Below are 17,945 nucleotides of genomic sequence, written 5' to 3' on the forward strand. Positions count from 1 at the left end.
TTGAAATCAACTTGTGGGAACCTAATTCACACAGATACAGATTTGGGGGATCCCCCTAACCTTTATCTTGACTTTGGTCCTTCCGACAATACAAGTAAGACCAGCTTTTATGGGTCTCTCTTTGGCAAATCAAGGACAATCCGTTAACTGGAACCCCAATACCATTAGGAGGTTTCACACACTCCTTACAGAATACTTATCAAAAGCCTCCAATTTTGAGTTCAGGGATAGCCTACTTCCATGTGGAGGTAATTTATATAATAACATCATGCTTACTTGTGCATATAATAATATCAGTAAAGTGGGTAATAAAACCACCAACAAACCAGAGTTTTAAATGGGATGATAGAATCTACAATTCAAAAATTAATAAAGGAAGTGAACTGGTGGCTCTTAAAAGACGGTCCCTATTGCTAAGGGAGTTTATGGTTCTAAAGAAAATGTTAATCATGAAACACAAAAATCTTGTGAAATCGCTTAGGATGGACCATTACTTGAATTCTCATCAGTCCATGATGGAAAGTCTATGTAAGGGCTTAGATGGCAAATTCTGGTCTACTGTTAATAGAATCATAGTCCCCTCTAAGGACAACTTAGACTGTCCCATCCAAGCCGCAGCTTGGACTACATTCTATTCCAATAAATGTGTTCTTCCTGTGAAATTTGGAAGAGAGTCTAACATGGATTTGGGACCCACTGTTAAGGGAGCATGCACTTGGGACCACAAGGACATTGTATGGGCAATACATAAACTGAAGCCTTCTTCAGTTTATCCCGCCCTTTGTGATCAAGGCTGCCCCTATGCTATGGGCTACTCTTTTAAAACCACTATTTGATCATATTTTTGAGACCCACACAGTACCAGTTTCCTGGGTCCAATATATCATTGTGCCCATTTACAAAAAAGGGGGAGGTCTTGAACCCAAGTAACTACAGACCTATAGCGCTTATTGATGCAGCAAGTAAAGTCTTTGCCATCCTGCTTTTAAGGGTTCTCAATAAGGTGGTCAGACATAATTAGCATCTCAGCAAATTTCAAGTTGGCTTTATGGAGGAGCTAGGAACTAATTTGAACGCAACGGTTCAGGCTCACCTTAGAGACTCAGTCCACAAACCAATATTGGAGATGTGTTTATAGCATCACTGGACCTCTCAAATGCTTTTGATGGAGTAATTAGATCGAGATTGTGGTCTAAAATACTGGCTTTAAAGATCCCTCGCAAGATAGTTCAACTTCTTGCATTACTCCATACGCATAGATCCATCAGGGTCCGTTTGACTAAGGAGGGTGCCTTGTCTGGGGAAATAGCCACTTTGTCAGTCTAGAAAAATTAGACACCCCTCGAACGGAAGGCAATGCAGGATAATTGGTTGGCCGAAGTCCGACCGCCTCATTTAAAGTGTTAAGAATATATGCTCATTAGTTATCACAAGTTACTAGCTCAACAAGAGTGCGGCCATTTTAAGATGACCAGAATCGCCATTTTGTTTTCTCTCTCTGTTCTCTCTAACGCTGCTACTTTGCCTCATGTAAAACTGCTTTGCTGTAGATATTATTCCGCTTCAATGGTCCAAGGTTACTAAAGACATGTTGAAACATTACGCTGCTGGAGAGCCAGACAGAAATGCCTGGTTCCCTCCCTCACATATCCTTGAAGGCAAGGAGCAAGGCATTTTAATCAGTACACGGATGCCAGCGAGTCTCCTTAAAAGAATAGCAATGTACGAAACTAATATTAAGGTGTTTGAATTATGTTCTTCTTTACGGCCCCCCTTCTGAGCACTGTGAGGCCCCAGATAGCAAGCTGACCTCGAGAGCGTGAATCGAAACCAGGAGATAGTAAGGCCTGGAATGTGCCAGTCCCCTACGCGCAGCTTGCCCATGAAAACAGAAGCGCTGTGTTCTCTCAAATAAAGAATGGGGTCTGTAAATTCGAGATTGCAAACTGTTACTAAATATTTATTTATTTATTTATTTATTTATTCGCATTTGTTAAGCGCACAGAATCAGCCCTGAGGCATCGTGGCGCTGGTTACAGAATAGCGCTGGTTACAGGGAAAGCGCGTCTTAGTTACAGCATACAGAGGCATACATGCATACAGTTTGGGCAGTAGCAATAGTTAGCAGTGTGTGCCTGAATGGCAGTAGGTAGAGGAATTTTAGTTAAAGAGAGAGGTTTTGAGTTTTTTTCTAAACGCTGTGAGGGAGCCTTCTGCTCTTAGAGCGTGGGGGAGATTATTCCAAAGTTTTGGTGCTATGTAGGGGAAGCCCAGCCCCCCGGCTGTAATCTTGTGGATGCGTGGTACAGTGAGTTGGTTAGTGTAGCAGAGTCTGGTAGGTCTGGATGAGGTCTGTCTGAGAATGGTGTCTGAGAGATATGATGGTGCAGTGTGGTGGATACATTTGTGGGTAGTAGTCAGTACCTTGAAGGTGATGCGTTCTTTGACAGGGAGCCAGTGAACTGATTGCCTTGCCAGTGAGATGTGGTCCCTTTTGGAGATGTTTAATGCTGCTCTTAGAGCGTTATTTTGGGTGACCTGGAGTTTGTTTAGGTTTTTTTCAGAGGTGCCGGCTAGAAGTGCATTGCAATAGTCAAGTTTAGCGCCTATGGTGGCTCTTGCTATTGAAAGGCAGTTTTCTTTGGAAAGGAATGGTTTAATGGCGTTGATGAGTTTAGTGCTTAGTGCAGATGCGGAGACAATGGCACTAACTTGTTTGTCCATGGACAGGGTTGCATCAATGTAGACCCCTAGCGTTTTCACAGAGGATAGGACTGGGATAGTGCAGTTGTCGATGTTGAAATTGGCATAGCAGCTGTCTAGCCTGGCCAGTGTGGATTTTTGGCCGAGGATAAGGATTTCAGTCTTATCCCCGTTAAGACATAGGCCGTTAGTGGCCATCCAGGCTTGAATGGTGGCATATATGAGTTTTAGAGCTAGGGCGTCTTTGTGGTATGAGCCTGATAGAGGGAGGAGCACTTGGGTGTCGTCGGCGTAGTTGGTGTAGGCAATCCCAAGTGCATCAAGTTTCTCGAATAGGGGCTTAGTGAATAGATTGTAAAGCGTAGGTGCTGTACAGGAGCCTTGAGGGACACCGCAGTGTATTATGGATGGTGTTGCGCTCGAAATGTTTGAAAAGACTTTCATGGCCCTCCCTTCAAGAAATGAGGTTATCCAGGAGGTGGCTTGGTCAGAGAAATGTGCGGAGTGGTGGTCTAAGGTGTCATATTCGTCACCATGGTCAATCATCGCCTCCAATTCAAAGGGAATGAATTGGGGGCGGCATAGAATGCGTCATTACTGATTGTAAGATGCTCATTTTGTATATAAGTAACTGATGTACGATTTTTGCTCTCTTGCGTCCCCCGAGGTCTGTTAGACACACGTCGCGGGGCGTGGGACCATTTGGCCAACTGGGACTATTAGTTTTGCAATAAACCCTAGATTTTGGGAATACAACCTCGTGTCTGGCGTATCAGTTCGTGTGTGGTGATTGTGCCTTGTTTCCACATCCAGGATCCCTCGGGGGCCCCTTCAACTTGTGTGGGCGTCAAGCAGGGCTGTTCACTGGCGCCTATTCTTTTCAATCTGTACGTGTGCGATGTGGAGGGAGTGTGGCAGGGACCTTCAATCACACCGACCAGATTGGGGAGGATAGCGATTGAGTGGATGGCCTTTGCAGATGACTTAATACTTTTCGATTGCACCCCTGGGGGTCTTAGGAAGAAAATGCATCTTTTCTATCACTACGCAGTGGCCAACAACCTTATGCCCAATGCATCAAAATCACAGATTTTGGTCTTTTAAAAGTCTTGAGGTCTGTAAACATATATCTCAGATGAAATTTCTGAGTGTAAAGGTTTGCAGATTCTCTCTGATTCCAATAAGGCATTATTATCTAGCTAAATTTGAGCCTATTCTACTTTATGGCCTTGATATCTGTACCCATGACATGAGTTCTCCGCTTAATACGATCCAAGGAAAGCTGTGGAAAGAGCTACTGGGTTTATCAATGGCTGTGCCTAACACAGTTATTCGCCATGAGTTGTCTCTCATATCCCTCATATCCCTTAAAGTGAGGTACCTTCTGGAAACAACTTTCATTGTATAAGAAAATAAGTAATCCTCCTCAAAATTCTCTGTACGAAACGCTAAGAGAGGTGGTTAGAGCCGAAACAGTTCTTTCTATGATAAAGTTATGTGATGGAATGAATTCGATACTTTTGTCTTTAGGACTTAAGTGTAGAGGATCTTATACAACGGCCAGCATTGAGCAAATGTAATCCTCTCCCATACTGATCCCCTGAATGCCCAAACATCCCCACCTCAGATTTGCCTCATCAATCCACGTAAATACAAAATCACCCATGCCTCTAGCTGTTGGCACCATTAATGAGAGATCAACAAACAAAAACGCAGCAAATTGTGTCCTTGCAATTGAAGAGTTCCATACAGAAATACCGAGAATCTTATTTTTTATTTTTGAGTGTGTTAGGGTGGGAGGGTGGTTGTGTATGTTATGTGTTTGTTTGGTGTTGTCCTGCTTGTTTGTGGATGTCAGATCTTTACTCACGATTATGATTTAGGTTAGGTCTGTTTGTAGTTGCTAGGATTAATGTTCGCTGTATTTCTTAAATTCAGTTCTAAGCTGTGGTGTTGTTTATAACCAATATCACTTCAAATGTAATTATTCTTGCATTTGATGGATTTCTATTTTTTTGCTTGATGAGAAATAAAGAGTTTAGAAATACTGGGAATCTTGAAGATATGGTTTACTGATTGCTTCTCCATTATCATTGACAATCTAAACCCCAATAAATACAAGGAACAAACTAATAGCAGAAACAAGAGATGTGGAGGGGGACTAATCCTGATCCGCACAGATACATTTCAGCATCTAAACCTCCCTAGTTTAGTTTTGTTTCTTTAGTATACTGTGCGCCGAACCCTGAGGTAACTGGGCACCGGAGACTTAGAGGTTACAACAGAGTATATAGATACAAGAGTGTGGACAAGCATGATAATAACAGTAAGTGCCGTTGACCGGGTTACATGGTGGTCGACGAAGGAACGAGTACATTAATAAGTGTGTCAGACAGTGGTGGAATTCTTGTTGGTGAGCCAGGCCTTTGGGTTTTGCTCCGACGGTCCAGAAGGACGGTTCTGCTCTGAGGTTCAGCGGTATAGCGTTCCATTGTTTGGCTGCTAGGACCAGGAAGCTGGATCCGCCTGCTTTTTTCAGGGAGAATTTGGAGATGGAGAGGCAGTGCGAGTACAACGTTCTGGTTGGTCTGAAAGAGGTGCGTTTGGAGAACTTGTCTGCCAGGTATTTGCGGGCGTCATTGGAGAGAAATTTGTGAACGATGAGGGATCTGAGGGAGATTCTGTGTCGTACAGGGAGCCAGTGGGCATCTTGTCTAAAGCTAGAGATGTGCGAGTGTCGCGGGATACTCAGAGCGGCTCCGAGGGCATTGTTCTGAAGCACCTGCAGTTTGTTTAAATTGCGTTCTGAGGAGCCGAGAAAGAGGGTGTTGCAGAAGTCAATTTTTGAGAGCACTAGTGCTCTGGCTAGTGTGATGCAGCTGGAGGGTGAGAGGAAGGGTTTGCAGGCATTGATGAGCTTATTTGTATAAACTGTGGCGGAGGCTGTGGCGTTCACCTGTTTTTTGAGCGATAGTGTGGAATCTAGATAGACTCCTAGAGTTTATTTCTTTGGCCACAGCGATTCGGTTACCGTCTATATCCGTCTTGGAATTCCTTCCATACTAATGCACAATTTGCCACACTACCTACATCACCTGCATTATAGCCAACTGCTTCATAGGTTACAACCCCACATTACTAAAGACTTTGCCAGATCTCATTAGCAGTACCCTAACCACCTACAACAGGATCCTCATCTTTGGCAAATTCATTATGGGGTCAGATTCCTCCATAGAGGAAATGTGAACCATTCAAGACCATAGTGACCAATTGTTGGTTTACTTCCTAGGACAATGCCCCTACTTACCAAAATGCACAGGCCTTAGACATTACCATGTCACTTAATATGCCATTTATTTTGCTATGTGTAAAATCATGCAAGATTTTTTGAGGGGCTGCACTACAACTTCCATGAGTAGTCTGGGCGTGTCACATGACATGAATGTGAACGCAACACTTGTGTGCTGCTGCATAAGCCTGACCTTGGACCGTGCCACTTGCTGGTGATTTTGGAGGATGCAGGCACGGGCCGAGGCAATAGAGGGGGGAATCACGGACCGGAGTTGAGGCGCATGTTGGAGAAGACGTGGGGAGGTTATATGATATGGTATTTGTAACATGCCTATACACAAGTGTTTCAAGGTTCGACCAGACAAGGGAGGGGAAACAAGACAGCGATCTTATTAGGCCTAGTGACATTGAGATTGTGCAAGTGCAGGGGAGAGGGAAGGGGATAAGTGCCTGGGGAAGGGGAGGATCAAACATCAAAGAACAAGTAGTGCGGCCAGCAGGTAGCAGTGCAAGGTTAGGTGCAGACAAGTGTCTGATAAGTGCAGGTAGGGGGACTGTAGGGATGCAGATACAGACCCAAGTGCAGGGTTGCCAGGAGGCAGCGCAGGGGTGCAACTGGAATGGCAGGGACCTGGGTCCGAGGTCCAGAGGATAGCCAGGTGACCAGTGCAGTATCAGACAGGAGATCAGCAGGGAAGAGGAAGAGAAGGCAGAAAAGAGGAAAGTCTTGAGATGCTCCTGGAACCGGAGATGATTCTGCTCAGGTTTCAGAGAGGCAGGGCGGCTGTTCCACAGGGAGGCACCTGCCGAAGAGAGAGAGATCTGCCCCCAGTTACCGGCATGGTGGGAGCTTTTCGCTCACTGTTCCGCTCTGAAGCGGGAGTTTGCACACGTTGCCTCCTCGCATTTGCTGGCAGGAACCTGGAGTAAATTGGCAGTAAGCATTTGTCGCATTTGCCAACACGTACCTGGATCAAGCTGGCAGGTCCTGCATACACTACAACGCATGAGGAGACCGAGAACGGCTCCTCACACTTAAGGTAAGTTAATTGGGCAAACTCAAAGGTTGTGACAGAATATGAACATATTTGTAAGAGGGGTCCTGCTAGCAGTTTCCCTTATGATATTGGAAGTGCTAGTCAAAAGATGGCCATGCCATGGTCAAACTGGCCCGAGCAAACCGAAACACTGCTTGCTTGCTTATAGGTTTTCTGGGGCTACAAGTCCCACTGTCTGTCTTTTTTTGTCCTAAGGGACTACTGGTATGTGGCCAATTACTGTTTGTAGTTACTGTGCTTACATGGCTAAATGTGCTTATTTGTGGCTAGCTGTGCTTAATCAATGCGTCTGAAAACCTTTAGATACATAGACTGGCTAGGAGGAGGTAGGGGCAGACCATCAGGCTTGGGAAATGTGTGTCCTTGACTAAGGAAGGGCATTCTGTGTTCTCAGGCAGTGCCTCATAGGAGGAATAGGTCTGAGGTCTGTCTATGTATGTTCATACTATTAAGATGGCATTGCATGTTATGTATTTTCCCTAAACTCCCCTTCCCCATCCATTCACATTTCCTAACCCTCTTCCCGGTGTTCCTAACTCCCCCTCCCTATCCACAACTTCTCCCTAACCCTCTCCCCTTCCCCCCCTGGCTCCCACGTGATGACCTGTTACTCACAACGAGGAAGCCGTGGCAACCAAGGTGGGAGGGTCGACCTCAATTCGACTTCTGTGGTCAGGAAGAAGTTGTGTTACATTCCTGGTGGGCTTGACAAATCAGCAACTTGGTCAGACCATGAACTAGTGTTGAGTTACTGGCCACAATGAAGGAAACATCTCATACAACTTAATGTGAAGTAGCAACCAACACAAGGTTAATAACTTGAGATTTTCCAGGAAGAAAATCGCAATTCCATTGAACACTTTAATAACCACCCATGTGTACTGTAGCTTGTTTTGTCTTCTGGAAACAGATGGTTTTGTTTGTTTCTTGATATTTGTCAATCAGCAGTATCAATTGTGATGAATCCTAGGATGTCGTCACTGCTTCCATGGGGGAAGCCTCATCCCATGAGGTCAGGGAGTGAGGCCGCTACCCGATAGTCCCTCTGGGGGTGATACTTAGCGGGTGGATCTCATGGGGAGGGAAACCCCCTATGGGACGAGTGATGACACTTAGAAACGCAGGATTGTGCGCCTCCACCCCAACCTCCCTCATCAAGTTATCCTGCACAGGCCACAATAACCCCACACACTCCCAAGTATATCTGCAGAATAGACTATATCACTGCCCTAAGAAACACAGACGAGGAAGGACATGGAGTACAGGGATGAATTAAATTGGGGCGAGGAAGAAGTGCAGAGTAATGTGAACACTGCACACAACCCGTACGCACTAGTCAATTTGTGTCAAGCAAATCTGAATGGAACATAAAGAGTTAAGAAGGGCTTTGTAGAGGGAGAGACCATCCCAGGAGTTACTGGGAGATTCCAACTCTGAGGTAGGAGCTGAGATGCTGAGAGTGCATACAGTGGGATGCTTGCCCGTCGGCAGAGGTACCCCAAACCAATCTGACTTAGTCCGAAGACCGAGAGAAGCAGACGCCTGGGAAGCAGCAGAGGGAAGCGGTAAGGCCCGAAGCACCCCCAGACAACCGACAACCACCAGTAAGCTCTCCAGAGAGGTCAGGGAGACCGGGACAGTTAGGATAGCAATTTCCTTTGTACTGAAGAAGGTTCTCATTTCATCACTTAGACAGATGTAAGCCCACAACCAGAAGTTTCTAGCCAAATGGCAAACCTGTTGATTTTACAACATGGTGTTTGGTGCATTAATCTCAGCTTTGGCCAAGGACTAAAAAGGTGTAGCTTTGTAAACTACTTTATCTTCCAAGCACATAAGCTGTATTCCTGAGTGCAGTTCAACATGTTCCATAGGAGCCAACATGGCCTTTTTTACCAAAAGAAAATCTGGGGAAAAGAACTTGTCCGACAAAAAGTGCGGTACCCAGCCACATATGGATCAATATGTCATGAAATATAATCCCTGTTTACAGTCCAGAGATGTGTCTCGACATGTTTCTGTTCCTTAGAACAAAGTGTGGAACATTCATCAGGAGGTAAGTATTATACAGTATAGCCTATTGTACAAATGGGGTAGTTCACAAATTAATTAAAGCCTCATAGCACCTATAGTGGTGCAGGTGGAGGCTCTCTACTTAGATTAGTAGGTGTAGGGAGGCAGCCGTCGCTACCCCTGTGCGGAGGGGTGCACGGGATGCAGGTTTTCCGTGTACGACCAGCCAAAAGAAACTAGTGAATGCGCCATTCTAAGGAACAGAAACATGTCGAGACACATCTGTGGACTGTAAACAGGGATTATATTTCATGACATATTGATCCATATGTGGATGGGTACCGCACTTTTTGTCGGACAAGTACCCACAGTGGTCGTATTTTTTGGTAACATTTCTGTAACATGGCCATATAAGCCTGTTACGTATTCCCTATTGTTGTTTTTGCACATTGGAAGTTATATATATTTTTTGTCACTTGGACCAATTTATTTAATTGGATGTTTTAAACTTGACGATATCTTCGTTATTATTAAAATTTGATACTATGTTTTAACTATTTCTGGTCCCTCCTATTGTTTTGCTTAGGGTGTTAATGCAAGGCACCTCCAGTACCTGACTTTTAACTTTGTCTCCTTATACATTGACTATTATCCTCCCGGATATAGACAAAGCATACACTGCTAATTTTTTATTTGTCAGTAGTATAACGGGTTTCCTCCCCTTGTAAGTAGTCCTATCCAGGGGTACCACAGAATAACAATGTTTTTTTTATTTTGAATACATGCCTTTTAATTGCACAGGCTCCACCTACACTTACCCGCTCACACTCGTGTACTTCTTTTACTTCTTGCACTGATGTTCTGTTCGGTCCTTCCTTTCCCTTCTTTCTACTCTCCCCCCCCTCTCCGAGTCTTTTGTCCTCTCTGGTCCTCCAATGTTCTTGCACCTGCTACTACTACTGCTTGCACTCTCCTCCCCTCCCCTCTACAAATCTCTCCACTTTACTATTCCGCTTTCCTTTTTCCTCTTTATTGTTCCACCCTCTCCCCTCTACTGCTCCCCCTCTCACCTCCACTGTTCCCCCCTCCCTTCCACTGCCCCTTCCTCTACTGCTGTCACCTTCTCCTCTCTACTGCTACCCCCTTCTCCTCTCTACTGCACCCCCCACTCCACTCTACTGCTCTACCCTTTTCGCTCTACTGTTATCCCTGCCACTGCTCTTCCCCCTCTACTGCTCTTCGCTCTGCTCTGCTCTTCCCACTCCTCTCTACACTCCACTTCAATCTTCAGGTACACCCCTTTCATACACTCACTTATTTCACTCAGCCTTAGTTATTCCCCTACACTCCCCTTAATCTCACTAACTCACCCACTCTTCCCACCAGGCACGCACTGCAACATCCAACTACCCCATTCTCTCACCTACCATTACCTCACCTCACAGGCTCTTAATCTTCCTCCACGCTTTGCTGCACTGTCCTTCCTCCACCTGGCTTCTCAGTCAACGTTATCTTCCTTTGACCTCACATGAACAATACACACAGCCCTGCTTCCCAGGTCCCTTTTTACGTTCCTCCACCCTCTTCTATTGGTCCCGACCCCTGACTGGATCCCCGGGCCAATCACCAGTTTGTTCTTGCCTCAAAGCTTTTTTGTACCGGTGTGAGGCTTTAAAAGGCCTCGAACGCCTCACTTCCGCCTCAAAAGTGAGCCCACCAATATTTTTCCAGGGTTTACCCAAAAACAGTTACTTTTTTATAGCTTGTATGTGATCTCTTTGAGCAGGTCCACAGGAGTTCTGAAACGGCAGCCTGCGCAAGGCACAGACTCTTTCAAAGTACTCCTTTGTGTGATCGTCTAATGCTGGTCCACTGGAGTTCTGCAACAGCACCCCACAACTGCATTCACTCTAAAAGCTCATAGGCGTGTAGCGTGGATCTTCCAGATAACAGTTTTTCAGCGTGTATCACTCCACTGTCCTGCTGTTCACTGCCAGCTCTCTCACGGTTGGGTTTCTTCTTCTTCCTTCCACTTCCAGGACTTCTGGGCATTGTGGTCCTATCAGAGAAAGAGAAACACTGGCCAACATTGTGCACAGTAGGTTTGAGGCAAGAAGAAGTGGTACTTACCACATTTAGTCAGGCACAGGTAGAAAGGACAGAGGTTGGAGACCTCCCAACTCCCACATCTCGCCTCTGTGGCAGGACTAGCTCTGGTAAACACACTGGTTGGTCTCCTACCCCAGGTTGAGTAGGGTCCCCACAACTCCTACCCTAGGTTGCGATTTGTACCCATCCCAACTTGACAGGGTAAGTTCCCTGACCCAGCCACAATACTCACAGTTCTACCCCTGATTTTAACACCCTAGCTGACTACCTGCACCAAGGCCCTTGGGTTCCACATAGGCAGATACCACTCCTTCAAGGAGCGCATAGCAAGGAATACACAAACGCCTAGGTACCAACTTTACCTCCTGCGAACTTTCAAGCCCTACACATCAGCAAACAACTTCATATCTCCTGTACAAGCCTAGGTCCTCTCCCACCTGGATGGTGGCAATTCTGTTCTGAAAGGCCTTTCAGCAGCCACCCTGGCACCCCCGAGATGTGTTCTACATGCAGCAGCACGACTCAAAGGACTTCCCAAATTCGACCTACTGTCATCGAACTGCACTTGCTCCTGCTGCAAGCACATCAACTTCAAATCCTGTTTTGTCATCTACAAGATCACACCCGCTCATGTCCCCAAACTACCTTGCTGACAAGCTCGGCACCTCCAACCTAACATCCAACAAAAGCAAGGACATGTGCAGAATAGAACTCCACTGGTGCAGGAAGTAAAAATCAAAAGACAGGCCTTTTCTGTCTATGTCCTCAGGATCTGGAACCTTCTCTCCATCAAGACAAGACTGGCCCCTTCGCTTCTACATTTTAGCAACAAACTCAAGACGCTACTCTTCAAGGAATGGGTCCTCGCCTAGCACAAAGGCTGACACACTCCCCATCTAACTTGAGACTGAGCGATCTGCTCCAGCCAGTTTTCTCCCCTAGTTGCTTGTTGATACCTTGCTGCAAATTGCCTGCCTGTCCTCCCCTCCCGTTGCTAGTTATCCCCACCTCCCTTGTATCTCTGCTTCCCTTACTGTGTACTCCAACCTCTCCTCCCACTCCCACTACCCCAGTCTCCCAAGCCCCGCCAAATGACTTTTAAAGCACTCTGGTGTTTCCTGGAGGTAGGTCTGGGCTCAATAAATACCACAATAATAAGTATTGTGAAAATGTATATGCATTACCTTTACGTGCAAAAGCCATTAAGCCGAATCCAAACAAAGAAGAATCTCCACTAAACAAGGCCTGCCTGCAAAAACTGCTTAGAGGATAAGGCACTCAATCTCTGATAGATTTAACGTTGAAGCCAAAGGGTAACTTTGTACTTTGCAGGAGCCTACATTTTTTCACAGAGAAAGTAGAACTCAAAAAATTGATATTGGCAAATGAATGTCATGGTGCCCCACTGACGGCACAGTTACCAGCGTTGGCAAACACTGTGGCAGCTCAGGGCATGGCACAACATCAAGTCACGCGACAAAACGATGTGGCGGTGCCCCGGAGAGACGTAGCCTACATGAAGCCCCAGCAAACTCAGGACGGTGCTCTCCAATATGTGACTTTTGGGAGCCTAGGCACTACGCGTTCTGGTTGCTACCGGTTTACTTGTTCTGGTCCAGATTTTCCTTAGCCGTTAGTTGCCTCCTTGTCCAATCCTGTTCCTGTCACACTCAACTGGTCTCCACGGGGCGTTGCACGAAGCTGTACGACTGATGTCTGCACTGGCGTTGCACAGGGCTGAGTGATGATGCTTGCACGCATCTTCTCCCTCGCTATCACTTCCCAGGAAGCGTTTGCCTAAAATGTTAAAACAAGATATTAGCCAGCTGTGAGGAACGGGTTTGGCTCCCACCTCGCGTTACCTCCTCATGCCCCACTCTCCTTCTGCCTCACCTTGGGTTTTTTAATGGTGGGCTCTCCGTACTGCGATCTCTAGCAGGGGCGCGATATGTTCAGTCTGTCCCTGGATCAAGTTACTTAACTGATTTGCGGGGCTGTAGCGGAGTCTTGAATAGCTTGACTCAGCAGGTAAGTCTCTATGCCAATAGGTGCTTACTATAGTTGCTTAATGTCCTTATTGCCCAAGTTTTGACTTTTGTTTCTCTTTTCTTTCAGGCGCGGCCTTGGCCGGTTTTCAGATGAAGATTTGCCTCTTCCTACGACGCTGAGCAGATTTCCTGCAGGTGAGTATTAGTGTGAGTGCGTGACATTGAATGTCTTTATAAATGGTTTCTTTCCCGAGCGCGACTAACCTGCTGTTCTTTTCCTTTTCAGCAATGCAGGTGTGGCGCGGCTCTGGAGCGGCGATTGGATGAACCGCTTCAATGACATCCTAGAAGAAAGCAGTCTCCGGGTGAGTATTGGCTATTCATGCAGATGCCTTCTTTTCTGCAGGTGCGATGGTCTGGAGAGCAGCTGAAGGCGCGGCCTTTCGGATGGAATGCTTCAGGTAAGGCTTCAATTGCTGTACTAATTCCTGTTCCTTTCTTTCCCTTCTTCTCAGGTGCCGATGGATCGTGATCCCAGGACAGGCGTGGCTGTTGAAGTTCGGGTACTGGAACTAAGCAGACACGGTGAGCAGGTGAGCTTATTCTGCAGGAGTGCAGAATAACGCAAAGCGTGTTCTGTCTGTAGGGTGTGGTTTAAATAGACTTGCAAGTAGTTCCAGGTAAAGTAGTCCCTCCAGCCTCATCCTGCAATCTTAGGTAAAGTAGTCCCTCAGCCACACCCAGGGTAGGCTGGAAGTCCCATGCAGTTTACCACCAGATAGAATATTACGTGCGCCAGGACTGAGTCCAGGAAGTCCTAAGACAACCTTTTGGGGCTTTATAAACCCTTATGGGTGCCAGTGACTGGGGTAGGCCTGTCAGCTCCAGATGTTTGGGAGTATGCACCATGACAGTTCCCCTCTTTTTCTTTTTGAACCTTGCCTATATTTCCTGTGACTGACATGTGCGCCTTATGGTACTGCCATATGTGTCAAACTCCCATTTTGCAGGATGGGACTGGGGAAACCATGGGAGGTGGAGGCCACAACCAGCTCTGTGATGTAGGCCACGGAGGAGGTAAATCCGGCCTCGCCATACCCATGGGCTCAAATGGGAATGGGAAGCATTTCTTTTCCCAGCATCCACTAATCGGCAATTACCCGAAAAAAAAATGACTCCGCCGGCACGTGCCGGTTTTACCGGCACAGCTACCGCTGGAGTCTTAATGAGGCCCAATCTCCTGCCAGAACAGATCAGACTATTAGAACATTCTCTAACCGAATATAATCCCCTGCCAGGCCAGAATAAACTACTACTTGTAAATACCTCTGTGGTAAAGGTTACGTTTAAACAGGTTAGCAATGTCTTTTGCTCCAGAACATTGGGTATTAAAAGCTCTTCAAGGGAAACAAGAACCAAACAAGTAATATTTATTACACATACTACTTTCTTCCCTTTAGCATCAACCAACTGCTGATAAGAATTCTGTTTCACATCCACAATTCTTTGGCAATGTGGGTTTACACCTTTTTCTTTTGGAACCTACTTTTCATATTGGCAAGAGTTTTTGGGATACCTAGAGTTCACCGAATCCAATTTCATCTAATGTGAAATCTTCACAAAATGTTTCTTCGAATTCGGTTGGGTAAGTGGGTACATTTCAAAACAGATCGGGGGTGGAGTAAGGGATAGGATAAGGTCGGGGAAGTGGGGTGGAGGGCGGGAGCTCCCCCTGCATAATGAAAAGAAATTGAAAGAAAAAAAATGTGAAGATTTCACCTTTAGGTGAAGTAAATACAGTGAAATCATGGACATCCACAGTTTTTACCATTGATAACATTTGCAACTGCCTTCTTCTGGCTTGGGCAATTCTGGGTCTTTTTCGTAATTGCCTAGGTAGGTTTTTCTTTTGGCCTGGACAATGGTAGTTGGTCTTTGCTTCTATGGATATTGCCCCTTGTTGTTTGTTTTTATTATTAGGCCCCCACAATGTCACAATCGGACCCCTTTGGTATGATAATTAAGCTCTTATTCTGCACTCTGCGCTTCTTTATATCAGCTTGGTTTACAACAGCAAGATTTATCTGCTGTGCACTAGTTGGGTAGTCAAAAGACTTCTTCCTCTGCAACATTACTTTGTTTATCTCAATTCTGAGGATAAGATTCTTGGATCGGGCTAGAGGGTGGTTACTGAGCACTAAGGGGTCACAATATAACAGTGAGCTCACTGTGTGTGGCGTGCGCTTCCTCTTGCCTCACTGCCTCCAGGTCTGCCGCTTTGATTTTCCTGCACGGCCAGGCAACCTCCTCTTCCCGGCTTCCCGCTTCTGTCAATTTTGGAGCTTGCCTGACTTCTCCATCTACTGATAGCTCGTCCACCACCAATGCTCATCCGACAGTGGGACAATTAGCAAAAAAGGGACACTACACCGTGCAACCTCTGCAGGCATCTTCATCATCCCAGTACTTTGGGATTTATGGGACATGTAGTTCATAATGTCACATTCAGCTGTTCTAACAGTGAAATTATCATTCCCAAATTCACTATTTATCTTATACATATTCCCCAAAGTACTATAATGATTCCATGAAGTTTTTGACTTTAAGGAAGACTATGGTTTCTCAGGATTTAAAGTTGTAACATTAAAATACCTTTCCTACTTATTTCTATGGGACTCAGGGGTTTTCAAGTTTATGAATGTCAGTAATTTTAAGAGGCTTCTTCTGAATCTCAGAATGTAACTCCTTGTGGATATCTTCATTTATATTCCAACAATCTTTTGGAGAAAATAAATGCTGTCTGACAACAAGCCATTACATATTCCAGTATGAAGGTTATTCCCTTTCTTCCTTGAGGTAGTCAAATATTGCTTCTCATCCCACAAAGTCCTCATTTCCCTGGGGCCCTTCCCCCGCCCAGGTGATCCTCCCGACTAACACTGCCCCCAGGGTTAGGATCAGGAAGCGTCTGCCTTTCCCTGGCCACCTCAGAGGAGACTTTTGGTAGGGTTTTTGTGAGGACTGCGTTGGAGTCACCTGATAAAGCAAGACGATTCCTCAGCCACAGCCTGTTGTGGAGCGGCTTTAACAAGTCCCCATGAGCAGAACAATGTTGACTTAAAGACATGTTTGAGCAGGGAAAGCAATCACTCACTGCATCTCCCAGCACCACTGCCCACAGCACGTGAGTCGGTGGACGGCAGCCCAGCCCAAGTCCTCACCCACCATCTACAATAAGGAAAGCAAGCCTTAAAGGGACCTCAGCTGCAGATGCCGAAAGAATGAATCCAAGATGGCACCCGCTGTCTTAAAACCATGAGCCGTGGAGCTGAGTTGCAGTACACCTAGCATCAAAATTTGAGCAATTGTAGACCGCTGGGGGTTTCGTTGACCTTCATCAAATTAACCAACTAAAGGATTCCCCCATAACAAAACTGCAGCAGAAATGATTTACACAATCACAATGTCAGAGGGTAGCCCCACAGGGCTATAAAAGAGTCACAGGTTTTAGCGAGAAGTGGGAGTTAGAAGTTGGAGATGTGGAGAGAAGGATAGTGTGCAAAGGTGCATCGAGGAGGCTAAGGAGGGGTGGGTTTAGTGGAGAGTGAAAAGGAGGGGGTGGAGAGAGAAGTTGGCCAATTTGCAAAGAGGTGCAGGATGGTAGTAGGATCTGTAAATAGGAGGTTGTGATTTTTAAGAAAGAGTTGTAGATGAAGACACAGAGAAAAGGCAGATCGAAATGAAAATCAGCCGGTAGGGGAGAGTACTAATAACAGTACGGAGGTGGAGACAAGATCATTAACCAGAAAGAGAAGGCCACCATCTGTCTTAGCAGCAAACAGTAAGATAGTCTATGGGGAGGAGAAGAGCAGAGTATGGCAAGGCAACGAGGTGGAAAGAGACATGGGAGAAGTAGGCAAGTGTCAGTAAGCTAAAGGGGTTGTTGAGACCAAAATACTTGGCGAGACTGTAGCAGGGTCTGTGGCCAGCTCCAGTGCTTTTAAGTCTGACAAGCCTATGGCCTATTGCGATCTTTACTAAAATAATCAAGAGACTGACACTTGTCTCATGTCCAGGCAACCAAGAGTACCGGGTGTGATGGCGAAGAGTACACATCATGGAAGGGGCGATATCCTGACAAGTCTGATGATAGCCAAGCATTCAACTTCAAAAGCCAAGAAAGTGATGCTTTGTTTGACAAACAGGTTCCAGAGAATAAGTGAGAGAGGGAAGCACTGATGAGCTAAGGTATTCTTTGATTCCCGCAACATTACTTCAGTTCAACCTAATACCCCTCGCTTTTTTGTTTTTCAATAAAGGACCTTGATGACACTTGGTTTTGTGTTGTCCGTCAACCCATGGACTGTGACACCTAAAAAAAGTGGCGTTGCCATGTTTGGCAAGGGGCCACCTCTACCTGTTCCATTTCCATGAGCATGGCATTCAAAAGCCTCTCTAGGCAAACAGCGAAAGTCTTACATGGAATACTTATTTTAGTGATGCAGACCAATGTTTGATGGAGAAATTGATTTATTTTAAATAGGCCATTGATATGCTCTGTTTTGTAACGTCATCGGTACCTGCGTGGTGTTCTGTGCGAGTATTCCAGGATGTGCGTCTCGCCTGTCTTTGTAAGGAAGTGAGGTGTGTTGTATTGTGCCTTTCCCCACCCTGTTTGTGAGAGCTGCTGTCATGAGAGGTTGCTTGGAGTCTGTGTGATGTCATGAGAGAATGTTTGGTGTGTATGTGGAATGTTAGTATTTGAGTAAATGTTCCAACTTGG

General features: G+C 45.8%; 1 protein-coding gene across 10 annotated transcripts in view; it reads right to left on the reverse strand.

Moving 5' to 3' along the window:
* Window positions 1–17,945, reverse strand: part of KYAT3 (kynurenine aminotransferase 3) — a 597,660-nt gene that overhangs the window by 116,484 nt on the left and 463,231 nt on the right. The gene's annotated exons all lie outside the window — the stretch shown is intronic.

Source organism: Ambystoma mexicanum, chromosome 1q (genome assembly GCF_040938575.1).
Source record: "Ambystoma mexicanum isolate Mex_15411 chromosome 1q, UKY_AmexF1_1, whole genome shotgun sequence".
Lineage (NCBI taxonomy): Eukaryota > Metazoa > Chordata > Amphibia > Caudata > Ambystomatidae > Ambystoma > Ambystoma mexicanum.